Source organism: Trichechus manatus, unplaced genomic scaffold (genome assembly GCF_000243295.1).
Source record: "Trichechus manatus latirostris isolate Lorelei unplaced genomic scaffold, TriManLat1.0 scaffold00091, whole genome shotgun sequence".
NCBI lineage: Eukaryota > Metazoa > Chordata > Mammalia > Sirenia > Trichechidae > Trichechus > Trichechus manatus.
Genome location: NW_004444027.1, coordinates 1,787,694 through 1,810,489, shown reverse-complemented (window position 1 = coordinate 1,810,489; position 22,796 = coordinate 1,787,694). Strand labels below are relative to the sequence as shown.

At 41.1% G+C, this 22,796-nt stretch overlaps 1 protein-coding gene and 1 pseudogene across 3 annotated transcripts in view; both read left to right on the top strand.

Moving 5' to 3' along the window:
* The window catches only part of EBF2 (EBF transcription factor 2), a 207,732-nt gene that overhangs the window by 105,178 nt on the left and 79,758 nt on the right, over positions 1-22,796 (top strand). The window lies entirely within an intron of this gene.
* On the top strand, positions 18,143-19,152 carry LOC105756598 (syntaxin-4 pseudogene; annotated as a pseudogene).

Genomic DNA, 22,796 nt, shown 5'->3' with positions numbered 1-22,796 from the left:
CCTGTTTCAAGGTATGGCCAGGGGTCCTTAATCTGGAGAACACTGGGTCCCTTTTCTGTCTCTAGGTCTTTTTCCTTTGGCTGAAAGCTAATTCTGGACATTCATGACCCCCAAGATACCAAGGCAGTCATGGGGATTCTCTGGTATCTTACTCTGCTCTACATTAATTCCAGTAAGGAATAGGAAGGAGGAGAAGAAGGTTCCAGATCAAAATTGGCCCCTTTCACAGTGTTTTGGTGTTCCAGTTGGAAATTACTCTGGGAAGAACTGTATTTTTCTAGGGCTGTCCAGCTCTCTAGCTAAACCTGGCAAGTTCTTTTTTAAGGGGTGAGAAATTTTCACCTAATCCATGTATCATGGATTGAATTGTGCCCCTTAAAAATATGTGTATCAGTTTGGCTAGATCATGATTCCCAGTATTGTGTGATTGTCCACCATTTTGTCACCTGATGTGATTTTCCTATGTGTTGTAAATCCTGTCTGTATGATGTTAATGAGATGGGATTAGTGGCAGTTATGTTAATGAGGCAGGACTCAATCTACAAGATTAGATTGTATTTTAAGCCAATCTCTTTTGAGATACAAAAGACAGAAGTGAGCAGACAGACATGGGGGATGTCATATCACCAAGAAAGTAGAGCCAAGAGTGCACATCCTTTGGACCTGGGGTCTCTGTGCTGAGAAGCTCCTAGAGCAGAGGAAGATTGATGACAAGTACTTTCCTCCAGAGTTGACAGAGAGAGAAAGCCTTCCCCTTGAGCTGGCACGCTGAATTTGGACTCTTAGCCTCCCAGACTGTGAGACAATAAGCTTCTGTTTGTTGACACCATCCACTTGTGGTATTTCTGTTGTTGCAGCACTAGATGACTAAGACACCATGGTATAGGTCTACGGAACTGAAGCAGTCCATATATTTTTTGAAGGCCAACCACGTATAAGGTCCTGTGCTAGTAGGATGCTATAGAGGAAAGGACAGAGAACTAGGAGTCAGGAAATCTCAGTTTTAAATGAGATATTTCAACCAAATGGCCTCCATAGTCTTTTCTAGTTTAACAGTTTTATTCCATAGAAGAAATAAATATTTGATTATTATTAGTTCAGTTGAGATTCTCCAAGGTTGAGACGAGGTGCTCAGGCTTGAACAAAAAAATACTCTGTAAGGTTCCTCATAAAGATGAACTATTGTCTCAGACAAGTTTCATGACAAAAAAAAATCCTGGGTTCAAGGAAGTTACCACTTCACTGGTACATAGTGCACAACATACCACATACACATACAAAATGTCCCACAATCCATTCCACGCAAAAATACGCAAAGCGACCTGTGAACAATATAAGAAACTATAAAATAGTCATTAAATTCTGTGGTGCCAAAGGGGAAGCCGCACCCCGCCCCCAGACTGGGAAGTGGATAGAGTGGATGGTAGCAGAGATAGAGGAAGTGTTCCAATTTTCATATTGCCGCTCTGGGCCTTGGCTGCCCCAAACTCCTCACTTAATTATCAAGGAAAGAAGATATGTGTAGAATCTCCAATTTAGGCTTAGATAGAGTTAGAAAAGCCTTTCAGTTTCCATCTCAAGAGTGACTTTGCCATATATGTAGCTCTGAAACGGCCCGAGCAGAGGGCTAGGGTTAGACTGTGCCCTGGGTGAGCTTAGACAGCAGTTATTCTCTACGGAGCCTTCCTAAAACGGGGATGAGCCCCATGGGGATGCTGTGTTGGTCTACTAATGACTTCAAAATGCTTTGAAAACCCCCAAGTACTAGAGGAATGCTACTCACAGCAAAGGAAAACAGTGTATTTCCAGGACACTGCTGCCTAGAGACTTTCTCTTCACTTGATGGAGGAATTTACAGCTTCTCTCAATCCTGAACCAGATTGTGGTGGGTCAGCCTGTGCCTGCTTAAATCCAGTTTTCAGACTGCTCAAGGATCCAGGGACTCCCTGGGCTGTGCAAATGGTTAATGTGCTCAGCTGCTAACCGGAAGGTTAGAGGTGTGAGTCCACCCAGAGGTGCCTCAGAAGAAAGGCCTAGAGATCTACTTCTGAAAAATCAGCCATTGAAAACTCTATGGAGCACACAGTTCTACTCTGATACACATGGGATTGCCTTGAGTTGGAGTTGACTGGATGGCAACTGGTTTTTTGGTTTAAGGATCAAGAAACTTTTAGGTAACAAATGGCTCAGCTCTGGAAAGAGGAAATAATTCAGAATAGCAGTTTGGGGGAACTTTGAGAACACAAAAAAGGAAGCGAAAAGAAAAGAAGATAGTTTTAAAATCCTCTTACTATGTCAGAGCTGCTGTCAAAATCTAAGGGTGTTGGAGAGGTGCTGCTGCAGTTAATGTCTGGTAAATTTATTAATCCAACAAACACTAATATAGTCTAATTATATATTATGTTTATATATGTATATCTATTTATATATATGTATGTCTATGCATATATAAACACATTATAATATATAATTAGACTGCATTAATATATACATTGTGTATATATATATATATATATACTCACTGCCCTCCAGTCAATTCTGACTCATAGTGACCCCATAGGGTTTCCAAGGCTGTAAATCTCTACAGAAGCAGACTGCCACATCTTTCTCCCACGGAGCCATTGGTGGTTTCGAACCGCTGACCTTTCAGTTAGCAGTCGATCATTTTAACCACTACATCACCATTATATATATTACATATATGTATTTGTAATACATATATTAATATATATGTAGTAAGACTGCAGTAATGTATACATTATATTGTATATGTACATACATATCTATGTAAAACCAAACCTATTGCTGTTGAGTCGATTCCAACTCATAGCGACCCTATAGGACAGAGTAGAACTGCCCCATAGGGTTTCCAAGGAGTAGCTGGTGGATTTAACCTGCTGGCCTTTTGGTTAGCAGCTGGAGCTCTTAACCACTGCACCACCAGGGCTCCTATATAAGGAGAATATATATATTCTCATGTCAGGTACCAGGACACAGTAAATCAGTAAATGAAGGTATCCCTTAGAAGAATCCTTCAACACTTCCTGAGATTAAAGACTGTGCACATTAACAGACTTGCAATGAAAGTCATTTGTAGTGTCAAATTGCATGCTGTACACACACCCACATGAGTGTCCAGGGTGGCACGCAGAGTAGCAAATCCACAAACCCACACTGTTTCAGCACCTGGTAGTCACCCCAGGGACCATGCATAAAGCTTTGTAAGCTACCAGTTCTCCAAACTGAAAATGCTTGTTGTTGCCAGTTTCAAAACTGCAAATTGTGAACATCTCCAATAAGTACCCTACAAACGAACCAAACAAATACACAGCATCTGAAAATGTTGAAGAAATAGAACACTTAACAACATAATAGATTTTTTACCCAATCTTTCTGAAGCTCTCTGGAAACCTTTCCTTTCTTCACTCCACAGATTGAAGGTTTACAATGGGCGAAAAGCACTGTACTGAGGGAAACTGAATGTCACATTTTCCAAAAAAGGGGTGCCTGATTTAACTTACCAGCTAACCAGGTCTCCTTCTAAACTCACCAGATTGAAATGGGAAAGGTTCTATTAGAATACAGATTGCTGGAGGTAGTTTTTACGTGTCTAGTTTTCAAACTAACAGGCATGGTCTAAGAACCATTCTGCCGTTCCCCAATGGGTTAATTGTTATCCTATGTGTTTCCTGCACATGTGGGATCACCTCTGTCTTGGGACTTAGTACATCTCGTTAAAATTTTCTGTTCAGTGTTTGTCTCCTCAACAGGACTGTGAGTTCCTTGAGGGCAGGAACTGCCTTTAAATTCCAGACTATAGCACAATGCTTAGCAAGCAATAAATATTCAATAAACTTTTGCTGAATGCATAAGTGATCCATAACAGCCACAGTGTGGACTAAAACGAACTAAAACCCCTAGGCCATGATGAGAATGGAAATTTTTCTCTTTGGACAACTTACTCCATTTCGAAACACTTACTGATGAATATAACTAATGATTTGAAGAGAGTTAGGAGTTTTGGCAGGACAGGGAGAACAAAGAGCAGGACAAGTAGGCAATTGTGGACTTGACTTTGGCCACTCTGACGGCAGCCAGTGGTCCAGGATGGTATGTAGTTGGATCCCTTTGGTCAGTCTGCGTGTCATTAATGCTGCCTCCAAGGAAAGGGAACAGACCGGGGGGACAGATGGTGGAGGAGTCATAATTTCTATTTCTTCTTCTTTTCCCAGACTCCTTTGCTTCTTCTGTGATACTATTATCCTATTCCCAAAAAATGTCAGATGGGAAAAGTGAACAGAAAGGGGGGAGCAGAAATTACTTCAAGGACACCAGTGTTTGTCCTACTCAGTAGCAGTGGAAGCATGGGGGTGGGGAGGCCCCAGGGACTAAAGAGGAAGGGCCTCTACTCCGGCCATTACTGCCCCTCCAACCCACACCCACATGTTGTTTGTTGTCACACGCATCAACTAACCAATGAAATAATGCTTGAAACATGTTTTAAAGATAAAGTGCCATATAAGTATAAAATATCATTATAATTGTTGTTAAATCTTGCCAGAGTAAAATATTTCCTTTAGGATGAAGTTGTTTGGCACATGGGAAAAATAATCCCTTCTGTCAGCCTCACAAATAGCTAGCAAACATTTACTAGCCTACCATGTGTGTGGACGAAGGGGAGGCAATGGTAGTTGGGGGTCTCTCTCTGTATACATATTCCACATGCCTTCCCTCAAGAGGCACATGGAAAATGCAAAGAATGAAATCATTCTTGCACTCACCTGGTTTAAATCACTGCTTGCCTGGTCAAGTGGACGGGTGCCTATTTTAAGGTCTTTGAGGAACCAAACAAAAATCAAGGTTTTTATTTCAGGTGGTCGACTTCTCCAAGCCTCAGTTTCCTTTCTGGTACAAGGAGAAATCAAGGGAAATGATCACAGAGGCTCCTTTCATCTCTGGTAACAAGTGAGTCTCTAAGGCTAACAAAAAGGAGTCCTGGTGGTGCAGTGTTTAAGTAGTCAAAAGATCAGCTGCTTGACAGAAAGATCAGCATTTCAAACCCACCAGCTAGTCAGACGAGAAAAGACCTGGAGATCTGCTTCTGTAAGGATTACAGCCTTGGAAACCCTAGGGGCCAGTTCTGCTCTGTCATATAGGATCACTATGAGTTGGAATTGACTCAATGGCAGTGGGTTTGGTTTTCTGGAAGGCTAACAATACTTAACTCACATCTCTGGGCTGCTGCAGGGAATAATGAGACTAAGAGAAAAGTGTTGGGAGAAAGGTGCCAAGGAAACAAGGGAGCAGCTCAGGAAAGGGAGCTTGCCCTGAGGTCCAGCTCTGACTCTTCTACTTGCTAACTGTGGGGGCTTAGGCAAGTCACTTAACCTTCCTTTGCCTTGGTTTCCATGTCAGTAATGTGTGTGGCTAATAATTCCCAAGTTAGAAGATTGCTGTGAGGCTTGAAGAAGTTATGTGAAAAACTGTTTTGCAAAATTCAGCCTGGCTCTGGCACCAGTTTCCGTAGAATGCAGGGCTGCCCAGATTCCCCTACCCACTCCCCACCGACTGCCAAGGTCTCTGAGAGCTGGTGCACAGTGGTTAAGCTCTCGGCTGCTAACCAAAAGGTCAGCGGTTCAAACCCACCGCTGCTTGGCAAATAAAGAACTGGTGATCTGCTTTCATAAATATTACCACAAAAACCAAACCAAACCCATTGCTGTTGAATCAATTCCGACTCATAGTGACCCCATAGGACAGAGTAGAACTGCTCCATAGGGTTTCCAACGAGCAGCTGGTGGATTCGAACTGCCAACCTTTCGGTTAGCAGCTGTGCTCTTAACCACTGCACCACCAGAGCTCCTCCTTAAAGATTACAGCCTTGGAAACCCTATGGGGCAGTTCTACTCTGTCCTATAAGGTTGCTGTGAGTTGGAATCGACTTGACAGCAGCAGGTTTAAGGTCTCTTTCAGTGCTAGTATTTTTGTGAAATACCCTATCGGCTAGTTATTTTACAGTAATCAAAGGTTTTTTGGTTTTGTTTTCTAAATCAAAAGGGACTTAGATGTCATCTAGCCCAATCTGCTAAGTCATGCAGAAATTCTCTGTATGGCTACCTTGACAATGGGTTAGTTATCATGATGGGAGATCATGCCTAACAAGGCAGCCTATTTTGATTCTGAGCAGTGTTGTACTCCAGCAAGTTTTTCTCATATTGGGTCAGATCTGCTCCCTGGTAAGTACCACCCATTGGTCTGAGTTTCTGTTCTCTGGAACCCTAAACCATCTAAATGTATTTGTATACATCTTATCTCAAACTTCTCTCTTGTTTAGATGAATAATCTTCTCCCTGCTTCACAGATAAGGAGAAGGAACAAAAGTTAAATGACTTGCCCTGGTTACATAGTGGGACACATCAGAGCATGATGAGAATTTACTGCTCAGAGTCTCCAGGCTGCACTTAACCCTCCTGCACCACATAGCAATGGCCTTTCATCTTGTGCAGGCAAGCCCCTGTTTCATCTTAACAACAAACCACAATCCATTGCTTTGCCTTGGATTTTGTTGTTTGGCTAAATGGTTTCATTACATTAATTGCAAAAGGTTTTTCTGGCTGACCCAGAGTAACTTATTAATACACACACACACAACACATACACACACATACACAGACAGACTTACATACTAGGAACCAACATATAACCAAAGTGATGTGTCAGGGAACTCTGGTGAAAGCTGTCATATGTTAATGTTTTTACATTCAACTTGAAACAATTATTAGGAAATTAGATAACTCACAGACGTAGAAGAAATATCTCTGAGTTTTAAAGTAGTACTCTCAACCTGAATGAATCCAGTGATGTAAAATAAAGAAACTAGGAAAAAAAATTATAAAACAGAAAAGTTAGAAGAACTTGGGCTTTGTTTTGTTAGAATATGGAATGCCATCCTTGGTCACCATATTTTATTTTTAGATTGTTGTCTTAAGAGCGAGGTCAACACAATAGAAAAATGCACAGTAGTTAATGTTTGTGTGGAACAGCAGGGAAAAAGCAAGACTAAGAGGTGGAGGGGACTGTCCTGTACTCTAAGGTTTTCATGGAGGGATTGCATAGGTCCCTGAGAAGTTCAGCAGTGAGGGGGAGACAAGCACCCACACTTGACTTCTTTTTTTATTGTTGTCAAAATATATATAACATCACATTTGCCAATTCAACATTTTTCAGGTGTACACTTTAGTGATATCAATTATATTAATCATGTTGTACAATCACCACCCATAATCATTGCCAAATTTCCCATCACCATAAACACTCACTAAACGAAACCCGCCCTCCCCCGCCCCCGGTAATCACAAATAAACGTTGTTCTCTGTACAGTTGTCTGTTCTTGTTATTTCATCATAAAGAGAGACATGGAGATTATTTAGGACTTGCTATCCTCCTCCCGATACTAACCACATTTTACAGGTAAAGAAATTAAGGCCCAGAGAATTGTAGCGGCTTGTGTAGGCTCCCCTCAGCTAACTAGGCAGAGCCACAACTAGAACTTAGGCCTTGGAGACTTAGCCCTGTGTTCTTGCTACTGTGTCGCTGAACACCAAGGAGATGACTTAATTCTTACTGTCCAGAAGATGAACACGCTAAAGACAATTGTCCCCTCCATCCTTCTGAAAATATGAAAGGTTATTCCTTTCATTCAGCCACAAAGAGTATCTTTCATTACCCTCTTCAATTATCATAGCTGAAAGTCACAATTGCTTCAGACACGTTTCTCAAATTTAGATTTAGTATCATATAAGGTTAAGATATTTGCCATCTATATTTGCTGTAAATGAAGGAAGAATTTTAACTGCTGTGCAACTATAACAAAGAAAGAAAGTAAGAAGAAACTAGGCTTTTTTTTTTTTTTTTCAAAGTAAGGGAGGAAAAATAACATTAACACAAAGGAACACTCTTACTAAGAGTAGGTGGAGAAAGGCATATGAAAAATAATACCTCAAGATGCATTGAAACATTTTAGGGAATTAGGGAATTCTGATCTCCTGAAAAAAAAGAAAATTAATATTAAAGACAAGCTGTGAGTTTCCATCTGGCCTTGCTGCTTTCGACTAACGCTTCCATGACGGAATTCATCTGTCCATCAACTGTCAAAAATTCTCCTGTCAGTAAATCCCAGGATACCCCGGCGAGCCCACCCTGCTCAAAATATTCCATGCCACAAACTATTCCGAATTCTTTTTCTCCCATCTCTGTACTGTAAGACATAAAAGTTGTTTCTTTTTTCTTCCCCTTTCTCTCTCTTTCCCCTAAATCTCTCTCACCCATATTCTCTAGTATGGGGCTATCAGAGAACTTAGGTGGAAAATTGGGGGAGCCCTCAATTATTTGGAGATTGTGTTCCTACAAAGATCCTTCTAAGCTTTTCCACTACAGTCTGACAACAGACAGCCCACATCTGTTTTAAAACACTGAGGGGTTGTGAAGTGTGAACTCCCCACTGTTTAATGTAACTACATGACTATTTAATGTACACAGTGGTAGAGCGCTCAGAATGCCAAACTGTTGTGACATGCCTGAAGGACATATATAAACACATTATACTGTGGTTTACTGTGACAAAGAACATCTATGCCACAAATACGAGGATCTGTTTGTTCACCAGTACAGTCAAATGAGGAAGGAAAAACGTTTGTGGTGCTCTTTCCCCACCCGTCACCCATGTCATCAGTGAAACTGATACGGGGCTAATGAAGAGCTAAGCCCAGAATGAGCATTTTAAAGTGCCCTATTTTAATGATTTTGAATCCATAATTATGAAATGAGTTATTTCTTAAATTAATCTGAATCTATAATGTAATGGCAGAGGGGATGGGAGAGAGGGCAGAAAGGAACTGAAGTAGAACTGCTGAAGGTTTTGTCCTCTTCTGAGAGACGTTGCTAATTTTTAGGGGTGTCATAAGCAGAGGGAATTTTAGAATGGCAGAAACTTGGGTCACTTTTGGTGCTATTTTTGGTAGATCTGGGGGCTGTAATTTTTTGTACATTGTCATCAACAGAAGAACATTTAAAGCTGCTAGTGTCGATTAAATAAGAGGGAAGTCATTACGGCTTTGCAAATATATTTCATTTTTAATATGTTTCTCTCAGAGGTGATTTCTTGTACTTTTTGGCATCTCATTAATCAATTGATCAGAATCTGGAATTTTACATCTCATTGCTACATTTCTAATTTAACCTGTGCTAGTTAGATACTCACAAAAATCAGCTCCAATTGTAACCCCCTTTCCTCTGATACAAGTATTTCAATGAAAACTTTTTAAAAATCAGTCTTTAATTAGGAATTAAGTGGAAAAGGGCTATACTGTGTGGTATCTGCTGCTCTTTGAGGAATTTTGAAAACCAGGAATAAAATCTTTAGGCACAGAAGAACATTATCCTCTTAGCAGGTCTCCAGAGGATAGACTAGGCTATTCTTGTGTATACGTTTCTAAACCAAAGCAAACCCACTGCCATCAAGTCAATTCCGACTCATAGCGACCCTGAAAGACAGAGTAGAACTGCCCCGTAGGGTTTCCAAGGCTGTAAATCTTTACGGAAGCAGACTGCCACATCTTTCTCCCGCGGAGCAGCTGCTAGGTTCCAACCGCTGACCTTTCGGTTAGCAGCTGAACGCTTAACCACTGCGCCACCAGGGCTCCTTGTATACGTTTAGGAGAGTATTTGTCTTTTTTTAACTCAAAGTTGCCATTCTCAGAAGAGAACTATTTCCATGGAAAACAAAACAAAACATCCCTTAACAACAGCAAAAATCTTCTTGTAAACGATACTAAGAAAGAGGAGAAAAATGTAATTGAAACTGCTATTGTTGTTAGTGTTTAACTTACACTATTTTGGTACAGACCAAGATTGAACTTTGCTCATTATTTCTAGATTGAAAATACCAGTGCTAATATCCTGGGATTAGGAAAACTTACTCGTGTCTTTATTGCGTTTTGGGGTGTATACTATGGTTCACATAATTTTCCCTAATAACAGCAGTCACTGAGGGAACAAATCTGAGAAGACTTTTAAAAATATTGCTAATGCTTTCCTATTTGCCTCAGAACTGCAGCTTCCATCCCGGCTGTAGATGCAATGTCCAAGGCATTGAGGACTTTCCTTATAATGCATATTTTAAAAGGACAGTTTAAGCAAAGCTTAAAAGAGGAGCAAAGGACAGGGAAATTCAGCAACGCAGCGGTGAGGTGAAAGTCTACTTTTGCAGAGTAGAGAAATGGGGAGTTTTGGTATAAGGTCTTTTAGAAGCTGGTTGTCGCTTAAAAAATATGGTGAATTAGCTATTTTTGCTTCCACATGATTTCATATCATATTCTTTTCCACTCATCTGCTGCCTTTCATCACACTGAACATTACCATTACTGAGTGAGTAACACCTCACATTAGCTCCTAATGCGCTTAAGTTTCTGGTTACACGCCTGCAGATGCTGTCTAACGTTACCACCCTTCCGCAGCCGAACGGACTTTAACGGGCTTTTATTTTAATTTCCTTTCTCCTGCTGCTTGCAACTTTGGAAACAATCATAACCCTCGCCACACAAACAGGGTTAGTGCCTCTTTAAGGAATATTTAAATTGCATTTCCTACTGTCAGTTAAGTCTCATCAATCATGTTTTTAATTAAACAGAAGGACATCTACATCCCACTTTCGACTCAAAGTGCATAATGAAATTGTAGATTGGGGCAGGGCTGCGAGTTTCCGTATTGCTCAATGCATTCAGCACTGATGCAGGGAGGTCAGAACACTGGTGCATATGCAAGTGGCAAACAAATAACACTCCTGATAGGGCCGGGTGACATGTGTCAACCCTTGTCATCGAGAAACAAGAAAGGCGATGTGCCCAGACAAAGGATAGGGTGGAATCTCTACACACTGGCAGAACCTGACCCACGCGCGAGGGCTTTGTGTAGCAGATGCCGTCTCTCATTGTTCTGTGCCTCCCTCCCCAGTACCCCTGACAACAGCCACTGCCGCTGGCATTCCACCCTGACATCTGTTCAGCTTTATTGATGCGGCCCTGGAGGAATTCCCAGTGTAAACAGGGAATTCTCTAAGGGAACCCCATGTTGTAAAGGGATGAGCTGCATAATGCAAAGATTTAACCACTATTTAAAGGTGTGACACTTGATTGAAAGTGACTTGATCGCCCCCTTTCCAATCCCACCTCCCTCTCCACCCTTAACTGTATTTGGCACCAACGGGCTGCAGCAACACCCCACCTCCTCCTCCTCCTTGCTTTGTTTCCCTGATGCATAACTGTTAGAAAGAATGAAGGATGGGGGCCTGAATACCACCATCCAAAAAGCCTCTTAAAAAAAAAAAATCCTGGGTTACAGTCAATTGAGTCTAGTTGTCACATTGGGATCCTGCCCACTGCCCACCCACACTCCTGGTGAGAAACAGCTTGAAAGTTACTTGGTCCTGTGGTTGAAACTAATGGGGTGGGCTTCATGCTCTTTGCAAGAAGCAACTGTGGCAGTTTACAGTCCCAGGGCAAAGCCCAACGGTACCAGTTCTGGCAGTGCTAGAACTTAGGGGATTTGCCTCTGGAATTTTATTTTATTTTTTTGGCAGTGGTGCCATAAGTGGGTAATAAGAATTTTTTTTTTAAAGCAGATCTGATAGGAAACACAATGCATCCCTCTTTGCCCAAGCAAATGTACGTGCACTGCAAGGCCAGCTCTGAAATTTTGCAGCCTCACTCAGCTTCTTGGCTGGTATTCAAGCGCAGGGAGTGTTGTGAGCACTCAGGCCACTAACATTGCTTTGGTCAAATGTGTGGAGGTTCATAAACGGGGCACTATGCAGCCTTGATGCATCTAGTTAGGAGTTAACTTTACTACTTATAATAAAGGGACAAAATATATTTTGTGAGGCTGTGGACTGGATTTGGATTTTCGTGGTTCCAATCCCTTCTCCCGTCTCATTGACTAGTGGATAGACAAAATTTGAAAATTGCAATGACTCTCTCCTGCACTGATTCAAAACAAATGAGGGTCTATGTTAGCATAATGGGGGCAAAAGAAAATGGCAAAATTATCAGAGTATGAAAATTGTAAGAGGAAGTTCATCTCTGTAATGGCCTAAAGTGTTGCTAACCAGTGTTTTCAGAGAATGTGTGTGTGTGTGTGTGTGTGTGTGTGTGTGTGTGTGTGTGTGTGTGTAAGGTAACCATAATCAGCAGCCTGGTTCTTACCTAGAGTTTTAAGATTTGTTTTTTCAGCAGGTCCCTTTCCTTGTCTTGACTAAGGTGAATATATATTGTGTGAGGCAGCAGAACTTTAAATAAAGACACCAACTTGCCATTTAGAAATGCTGTTGTTCCCATTGCCACAGATTGAATTTTTACTTAAAATAGCAGAAACCCTCTAGAGATTTTTTTATTTCAAAAAATAACTTATATATTTTCTTACTACCAAAACAATGCGTGATCATTTTAGAAATTTAGAAAATATGGAAAAACAAAAGAGAAGAAAACAAAACCTACCCATTAACCCACCACTCAGAAATAACCATTAATCCCCTGAGCGATCATCCTACTATTACCTTTTTGTATTCTGCTTTTTTGTACCTTAATTGTCTATTTTTCAATGTTATTAAATGTTATTCTACAACATATTTTAAATACTTACATAGTCTTCCTTCGTATATTATAGCCAATTATCCATTTCAGGACATTTAGGTGGTTTACACTGTTTTATTTATCACAAACAATGCTGCAAGGAACATCTATATAGGTAAAGCTTTAGGAAGGGAGTGTTGTGAGCACTTTTCTTTGGGCCAAATCCTTAAAATGGAATTTCCAAAGCTGTTTGCGTTTTTAAGACTTTCGATCTATATTGCCGTACAACCAGAAAGGTCGTGCCAGTTTATACGCCCACCAGCAGTCGGTTAGAGTACCCCGCAATGGAAGTTTCCTGGACGTACTGATATGAGTGTCCACATAATGTGGACGTATGTGTGGTGAAGTTGCAGTCTCTTATCCCTAGATTCCTGGCAGTATTTCTAATCAATCTGTTCCTTTCCAGCCCCTTCCCATCTGTATTTCTCTGCCTGCAGTGGTTGAAAAATAATAAGTACCAACAGCTAAGGGTTGATAGAAGCCCGAGTCTGGCAACATCCTACTTTGTTTCCAGTCCACTTTAAAGTAAAAAAATAAGTTAACTGACATTTTTACCAGTCACAGATTTAAAGCAAACTGGAAATAGAATTCAGGCCTAGTTCTGAAAAGGAAACATTAACACTCCCGCTTGTCTACCAAGACCTGAGGGAAGGCGGCGAAAACGGAACAACTCACGGCTTTTCAAATTAATAAACTTTCCTTAGAACGTGACTATTGATGGGTTGCCCCTTTAAGTACAGTTTTCCTTCACTAAGTCTGAATATACCGTGTGGGATTCAAAACAATTTTGCAACAGTGGATACAGACCTTCTCTATGTGTTATTGGTCTGGGAACAGCAACAGATTAAAAAAAAATATTACCAGGTCAAATAACAGCTGTTATTATTAAGTTCAGCTTTTATTATCAATTTGCCAGTAGAATCCAGCAGTAAAAAAAAAAAAAAAAAAAACAGTCTGCATCTGAGCTTTTTACTAATCAGTACTCTCATTTTGCTAATATTCTAACGACTGTCAATTTACTTCAGTGCTGCCATTTGCAGAATTTTCCAATTAGCAGCAAACCTGTTCCACCTTCTCCTGTAATTACGGGGGACTCAGTTCAGATCAGCTGCGGCCAGACAGCATATGATGTACTTGCCAAAATCTGTGCAATGTTGTTTTTAACCTTTGCATGTGCTGGCACAGTTTTAACATCTCTGTTTGTAGGCAGGAGGCTCCCACAGTAGCGGCATGTGTCAAAATATCAAAATTATTTTTAATAAACACACAACGAGGATGAAAACACAAATATGGGCATATATGGTTTTTGGATCAATTTAACGTCTGCTCCAGATTCCAGAGGGCTCCCCTACTCTGCCTTCTTCTTTTTTTAAATCAAGAATCTTTTGAAACAGAACAATTGAGAGTTGCTGAATTGTACCCATTTCTACCTATTTTCTTTGCTAGCGAAACAACCATTATTAAAGAATCCTAAAATTTGAAATGGAGGGGATCTCAGTGATCACGTAAGATAACCCTCTCATTTTTTATAAAATGCGGAAACCTAAGGCCCAGAATGGAGAAGGGACTTACCCAAGGTCACACAGCTAGTTATGTGCAGAGCTGGGGCTAGAACCCAGGTCTTCTGCCTCCAATCCAGCGTTCCTTCCACTACAGCACACCTTTTCCCCTGTCTCTTGATGGCTTCTAAATATAGCAGAAGAGGAGCAGGAAAGCCTCACCCGGATTCCTCGTTTAATAGAATGCCTGTCTAGCAAGATCAAAACCAATCAAACTCTCTGAAAGCTGCCTAAACAGCTGACATATAGTAATAACAATAGTGCAGCAATAACTATTATTGCTACATGAAAAAAGAATATTTAATAATAAGCTCATTGATTTTTAACAACATCTCTGTGTTGCCTAATTGATGGGAAGTTGTATGTTTGTGTAGCCGATGGGGGTTATGAATTAAATATGGCTGTCTCTCCTTGAGGGATGCATGTCAATGCAAGAAAGACCGAGGATCTACATTTCCCCCAAGCAAAATAGTCCCCTTGTAACAGAAGCAGGGAAGACTGAAATGCGAACAAAAATAAAAACCATCCATCACTGTTTATTAAGTGCTGCTACTTGAAGGTAAAAGGGATATTGAACTGTTTTTAAATTGGAAGGAATGTAGCTGGACAAAATACTGATGGTAATATTAGCTGGGTGACAAATTTTATTCTTTTGTCCACATTCATCAAAGGAGCAATTTGGAGTGAATTATTCTCTTTATGCCCATAACCAAGTTTTCTTCCTTTTTTATTTTTTAAGCACACATGTTTATTAAGGAACATGGTGTGGGAGGGATGATACCTCGTGGTTCAAGTTGTTCAAACCTTGCTGTATGAGTCAAAGGTTCCACAACTGCTGTAGACCCACCTGGCATCGATCTCCAAGGTGCTTATATAAAATGTAATATAGGCTTAAAAATTGAGGCCGACTAAGTCTGTTCCCACAATTTAAAAGAAAAGGGGTGGGTCAGATTTGATTTCATTTTTAGCTGTGGTTTTCAAGTGGAAGTTCTGAAGCATTTATTTATTTTTCCAAATTTATAGTGTGCCCCTTCAGTCCAATGTTCACTGGCTGCTATTCAATGAAAACATCCAAGTTTCTATGGCAAAATGGGCTGAGGCAGGGAAATGAAAATGTCGGCTGACAATGGGGAGAATTTAAATAAAAATTTAGTTTGAAGTTTCATTTTCTTCAACTTTAAGTCAGTTTGTTTTCATGAGGTCACAAAAGCTCTGAGATATTTCACAAAAACCTTACCAGGCGATTCAGTGTACTCAGCAATATATGGATTGCTGGATTTAAGACTCAGTCAAATTTCCAATGTTTTTAGAAATACCTATTGCGTGTCCAGATCTGGTCCAGGGGTTTGGTGTCCTTGAGTCCTTCACTTATAATTTTTGGAATCCAGGTTCTTCCAACCTCAAATGTGCATTTAGCCAAAATGACAGTCTCATTTCTTCTGACAGATGTCACTATCCCAACCAAAGTCCAATTCATTGAGGAAGAGAAAGAGTATTGTTTGCAAATAAATTTAAAAACTAAAAAATCCCTTGGAGTAGGCTGCTTATAAACCTGTTGGATTTTCTTGGATGTCACTTGACTTACATAGCTACCCTACTTTTCAGCTAAATGAGGAAACTTTTAAGGAAGCTGGCCAGAGTTAATCAATCAATCAATTAACAAGTTTCTAATCAGTCTAGGCACTGAGGGATGATAACATTCATATAGCACTTTACGGTTTCTGACACACTTTCATGTATATTGTATTATTTGTTGTTTATAATAACCAAGGTGGTTATTATACCAGTTGCCATTGAGTTGATTCTGCCTCATGATGGCCTCATGTGTGTCAGAGTAGAACCATGCTCCATAGGCTGATTTTCCAATAGCTGATCTTTTGGAAGTAGACCGCCAGATCTTTTTTCTGAGGCACCTCTGGGTAAGATTATTATAAAACCCATTGCCCTTGAGTCGATTCCAACTCATAGTGACCCTATAGGACAGAGTAGAACTGCCTCCATAGGGTTTCCAGGGCTGTAGTCTTTATGGAAGAAGACTGCCACATCTTTCTCCTGAGGAGCAACTCGTGGGTTTGAGCTGCCAACATTTTGGTTAGCAGCTGAGCATTTAACCACTGTGCCACCAGGGCTCATTGAGGTTATTATAGGCAGATATTACTAGTGTGGCTTATAGTGGTTCAGTGACTTCTCTAGAGTCATACAGATATTAAGTAATTACCTCTAATCCAAATCTTCTGGAATTGTTGTTTTTACCACTACTTGAGACAATGCAAGTCAGTATAAGATTAAGTACCAAATGAGTGATATGGTCAATAACTATATAATGTGATCCCGGATAAACCTTGAAAATATAATCTGAATCAAACCAAAGACCCTTGTGTCCCTGTTTCAGCAGGGAGTCATACTCAAAAACTCAGTAGCCAAAAGTAATTGGAAGTAATTCTAGTTTTTCTATGCATCTTTTAAACAATATTAGAGTAATTAAAGGGAATTCAGTTCATAGGATTTTGCCTCATTATTTTGTTCTCCACCTCATGAAGCTACCATGAATTCTACATCCCTACTCCTCACTTCGTATTCTTTTCCCCAAAACCTCCACCCTCACTTTTTTCCCTCCCTTCCTCCACCCCCACCCGCCATGGGTAAATCTTAGCCCTTTCTAAAGCAATTCTACCATTACCCCTCTTCCCCCTGGTAACCTGGGTCTGAATAAGGCCTGCTAGCTTAGTGGTGAGGGAGAAAGAAGCTGTGAAGACTCACCCAGGAGCAATATTGTTTTCTTCAAGATATTCTGAGGAGGGAGCCATTGATGGCCAAAGTATGACCTTATGTATGACATTTGTGTGTTTTTTAGAACTTACAAGTTTTGGAAAACAGAAAACGAAAAAGCTCCCAATAGGAAGGAATGAAGAAATAAAGCTAATCAATGCATAAAATAGAGAAGTTCTGTGCCTTAAAAACAGAAAATGAAAATCCTTAATGTCTGCTCTCACTAAGCATTGTACTAGATGCTTTAAGGGACCATCATCACCACCACCAGTTGCCCTCAAGCTGATTCACCATAAAAAATAAAACCAAACCTGTTGCCACTGAGTCAATTTCGACTTATAGCAACCCTATGGGACAGAGTAGAACTGCTCCATAGGGTTTCCAAGGTCATAGTCTTTACAGAAGCAGACTGCCACATTTTTCTCCCAGAGGGGCTGGTGGGCTCGAACTGCTGACCTTTTAGTTAGCAGCCGAGCGCTTAACCACTATACCATCAGGGCTCCTTTGACAGATCCTGATAAAATACTCCAGGAAGAAAAAATTGCACCGAGAGCCTGGCTACAGAAGAGCCTGGCTACAAAAAGATCACTCACTTCTCTCCAAGGTGAGTGGGCTAGTGCAGTTGGTTAATCAAGCACACTCTGAAGTCAGAATGCTCAAGTTTCTATCCTGTCTCTACCATCTGATAGCTAAGTGGTCTTGTGCAGGTTTTCTTAGCCTCTTTGTACTTCAGTTTTCCCATCTGTGTAAAATGGGGATGATAGTGCTATACAGAATTGTTGTAAGCATTTAAATGAATTAATACAAACAGATCACTGGTCAGCACTCAGTAAGCATTAGTTAGTTGTATTGTTTTCAGTTGAACTCTGCACAGTTCTCTTTGAACTTATGATCATCAGAATATAATACTAGCAAAGAAAAGAGAATTCCGACCTGTGGAATCTTGGGGGTACCCGCACCTGGCTCCTTTCCATTGGTGCAAGGGACAGAGCCTCTGGTGACTCATGGAGGTGCTGGGATCTGCAGGATGAGAGAGGGGAGTATCAGAGCGTGAGTGGGGAAGTGAGCTCCAAACTTAGATCCTTGAGGCCCTCGGGACTCAGGTTCAGGGGAGAGAGAGCTCAGGCTGCCATGCAGGACAGGATCCATGAGCTGAGGCAGGGAGATGACAGCTGGGTTTGTGCACGTGGTGGTGCCCGTGGGTACTGCTTGGCTGGAGAGCCTGGACAATGAGCTCCTCCAGAAGGTCAGGACAATTCAGCAGGCTATTGTCAAGCTGGAGAATAAAGTCCAGGAGTTGGAGAAGCAGCAGGTTACCATCCTGGCCATGCCCCTTCCCTAGGAGAGCATGAAGCAGGACCTGCAGAACCTGCGTGAGGAGATCAGACAACTGGGGAGGGAAATCCACACCCAACTGAAGCCCATAGAGCCCCAGAAGGAGGAAGCTGCTGAGAATTATAACTCAGTCAACACGAGAATGAGAAAAACCTAGCATAGGGTCCTGTCTCAGCAATTCGTGGAGCTCGTCAACAAGTGCAACTTGAAGCAGTATGAATACTGGGAGAAGCATGTAGAGCAGATTCGGAGGCAGCTGAAGACCACCACTGCTGGGATGGTGTCTGACGAGGAGCTGGGGCAGATGCTGGCTAGTGGGTAGGGTGAGGAGTTCGTGTCCAGTATACTGAAGGATACTCAGGTGACCCCGCAGGCCCTAAAGAGATTTAGCCCAGCACAGTGAGATTCAGTAGCTTGAACACAGTATCCGTGAGCTTTATGAGATCATTTTTCTGGCTACTGAGGTGGAGATGCAGGGGAAGATGATCAACCGGATTGAGAAGAACATCCTGAGCTCAGCGGACTACGTGGAACATGAGCCAGAACATGTCAAATTGGCCTTGGAGAACCAGAAGAAAGCATGGAAGAAGAAAATCTTGATTGCCATCCAAGTGTCCATTACTGTCCTTATCCTGTCTGTCATCATCGGTATCCCCATAGCAGTTGGATGGCGTCATGCATTCGCCACTGGGAGCACCAAGAACCTCGGGCCTGGCCTTCTCTCCCAGCAGCTGAGACAGGGCAGAGCCTCCAGCCGGCCTCCCTTCCCTGCACTGGCCTCTGTGAGGAGCAGATGGTTCTTCTGAGATAAGCAACTGCTCATTCATGGGGACCTCCCCCCTCAGGCCACAGTGCCTGGGGAGGGTCTGCAGCATCTTCTTTGGCTGGGGCATGTGGTTTTGTAAGAAATTTTAAAAACTGAGCTGGAGAAAAAAACATATATATATATAATGTTAGCAACTGCAATTTATTGTGTTGATATGGAGTCACTTCACTAAGTTGGCACTTAGTACACAAGATTTTATTTAGTCCTGTGAGCACTATGCATAGTATGGGCCTCCAGTAGCAGGTTCATCTTGGAAATAGGGAATATTTCCTAGTCTGTTTATAGTTGGACCAAGCCTAGTCCACTTCTGGTGGAAAAGGGAAACCCTCTAGTTCATATCTTCCCTGCATCTCCAGAGTGGAATGTGTCAGATGAGAACAAACGAAGGGTCTGCATCGTTTCTCTTACTATTTTTCACAGTTAACAAGACACAGATAAAGGCTTATGCTCATAAAGATCATGTTTATAGTGGTTCCTCTCCTCCTGCAGCATGTGGAAATTCAGCACGTACATCTTAGATGCCAAACGGCCTTAAGAAAGCAGGGTAAATGTTTCAGGAATCCATGCTGGCTGTGCATTTTTTTTTCCAAGACTGAATTCAACCTAAAGAAAAACATTTACCCCTATCAGATTCTAACCCATTTCTTTTCTCTTCTAATTAGGTGAAATCCATTTCTGACAATTTCTGAAAGTTTGGTTACAATTGTGTGAAGGAGAGGAGGTAGGGAAGGAGATAAGCCTTGTTCTTTGACATTGTTGGTGTGATTGCTTGTATTTCGATCTTCATAGAATGGAATAAATATATTGTGGGCTGATCATGAGGCAATGTAGGCCAGGTTTTATTCCTGACAAGATTTCCTTATTAGAGTTACGTAACCCCTCTGGAAAGATAGGGAATGTCTCAAAGAAGAAAAAACAAAACAAAACTTGACACACTTTAATTATAGCTAGACCATAATAAAAATAAAAATATTGTTGTTGTTGTTGTTAGGTGTCATGGAGTCAATTTTGAGATGACAGAGTGCAAATACCCCATAGAGTTTTCTAGGCTGTAGTCCTTATGGATGGAGCCCTGGTGGCAAAATTGTAAAGCACTTGGCTGCTAACCAAAGGGTTGGCAGTTCGAACCCAACAGTGTCTTTGTAGGAGAAAAGATCTGGCAATCTGCTCCCATAAAGATTACAGCCTAGGAAACCCTATGGAGCAGTTCTACTCTGTCCCATAGGATCGTGATAAGCTAGAACCCACTCAACGGCACACAGCAATAACAGTCTTTTTGGGAGCAGATCACAGGTCTTTTTCTTGAGCTGCAGGATGGGTTTGAACGGTCAACCTTTCAGTTAGCAGTCTAGTGCTTAACCATTGAGCCATAATAATAATATAATGTAAATTGACTCTGTTCAAGAGTTGCTTAACCATTGAGCCATAATAATAATATAATGTAAATTGACTCTGTTCAAGAGTTAATTTCTAGTTGAGTACATTTCAATCTGATGTGTAAAAGCTACCGTTGTAAGACTGCAGCGACACTAATCCTAGCAATTCTCCACCTCTTCCTTCCCTGCACATTTATACAGGTTCCAGCATTCAGAAGGAAGGTCCCCATGAAGTTCATTGTGCACCGTGAACACGACAACTTACCCAAGAGTTGTCTACTCTGACATTTCGTATTGTTAGGTCTTTTGAGTCTTCAAGTTTCTGTAATGATGGGAATTCTCTCTAGAGAGGAAATTTCCAGTTGGTCCTGAAACTCTCTTTACTTTCCTGGCTGCTGGGATGTCCAAGTCGTTTTACAGATCAGATGGACCTCCTTCTTCATCCCAAGGACTTAATCTGATTTGTCAGAGATCCTCTGTGCAAACCTTCAGGTGCTGTTTGGTGAATTTAGGTTGCTTCAAAGTAGATGAACTTTCTAATGTTAGTCCCAAGTTTTGCTAAGAAATAATAAACTATTGCTTGGGTTAAATAATGATAAAGTCTTTTAGGAAATAGCCTGGAAAGATGGAGAAGAACTTGCACCTCTGTAAGTTGAACATCAATCATTATACCTTAACTTTCACAAGGTGGAACATATTTTTTTCTCTAGGTATCATATTTTCTGGTTCAGAGTGTTCCATATTGAGGGTTTTCATTTAGTCAGAAAATCTGTATTGGTCCTACTCTCTGACTGAGGTATTGAGGTCCATCTTAATTCATACCTCCTCCATGTAGTCCTTCTTGATGACTCTTGTCAATAATAATATTGCCCTCTTTAAAACCCATAGAATTCATTTATTTATCAACAGATATTTATTGACTGTTTACAATGTGCTGGACGTTGTCCTAAAATCTAAAGTGATAAAAGTGGTAGAAAAGACCATTGCTCTCATGAAGCTTTCATTCTAACGGGGCAAAAAGATAGGAGTTGAATATACAAATAAAGTCAGAGAGTGACAAGGGCCATGAACAAAGAAGATTACATATTGCGTATATCACTCATTAGATAATTACGTTTTGCCTGGTAGCATCTCTTTTGTTGTAGTTTTGGGATGTTATCTCTTATATAAGTCATTTGTTCACCACATACTGAGATTCAGTGTAGTGGTTGAGCGTGAGAGTGTGTACTTTGTGATATGACAACCTGGGTTCAAATATCAGCTCTGCCACTTACTAGCCAGGTGGTATTAGGCAGGTTACTAATCTCCATCTGCTTCATTTTTTCTCATCTGTAAAATGGGGGTAATAATATGATCTAGCAGAAATGGCTGTTGTAAGCATTCAATAAGACATTACATATAAAGCACTTAGATCAGTACCTGGCATATGGCTTGGATTGTGTTACTACTCTTCAACACCTGTGCCAGGCACTGGAGGAGCCACTGTGAACAAGCAGGTGTGGCTCCTGCCCTCAGTTTATAGCTGCATTCTGTTAGAGCCATGTTGATGACTTCTTCCACTTATTCCATACCCTCCTTAAGCCAGGAGCCAAATATTACACTTCTTTATATGCCCCCACTGTCCCTAACATAGTCGGTAAGCTGTGGTATCCTCACCTGTAAAAGGACAGAGCTGGACTCAGTGCTTCTAAGGATTACCATCCTCTTTCCCCAGCCCCCTACAAAGCAGCTCAACCATTCCATCATTTAAGAGTTCTGACTTCCTGGTAATGGGAGGAATAAATGAGCATCGTGGAGAGTGGGACCAGTGCAGATTCCCTAAGTGAAAACCCTCCATATGGAACACTCTGAACAAGAGAAGGTGATACCTAGAGGAAAAAAGTATTTTTCACTTTATGAAGGTCAAGGTGTAAGACTGATGTTTAACTCATAGAGACATGAGTTCCTCTCCATCTTTCCAGATATTTCCTAAGAGACGTTATCACCGTGAACGCAAACAGTAGTTTATTATTTCTTACCAAGACTTGGGAAGAACATTAGAAAGACGAGTTAAAACAAAGGCAGAGGTGGGAGGAGAGACTTCATAGGCCAGAACTGAGCTTTCCTAAATTGCTTCTTTTTGCAATGGGTTCTATGGTTGGTGACATCAGCCTGCCTTTGATTTAATCCCGAAGAATACCCAGAAACCCTCAACTTATCAATCAGGCTATCATATGGAGAGGGCGAAGAGATCCTGGTCACATAAGGC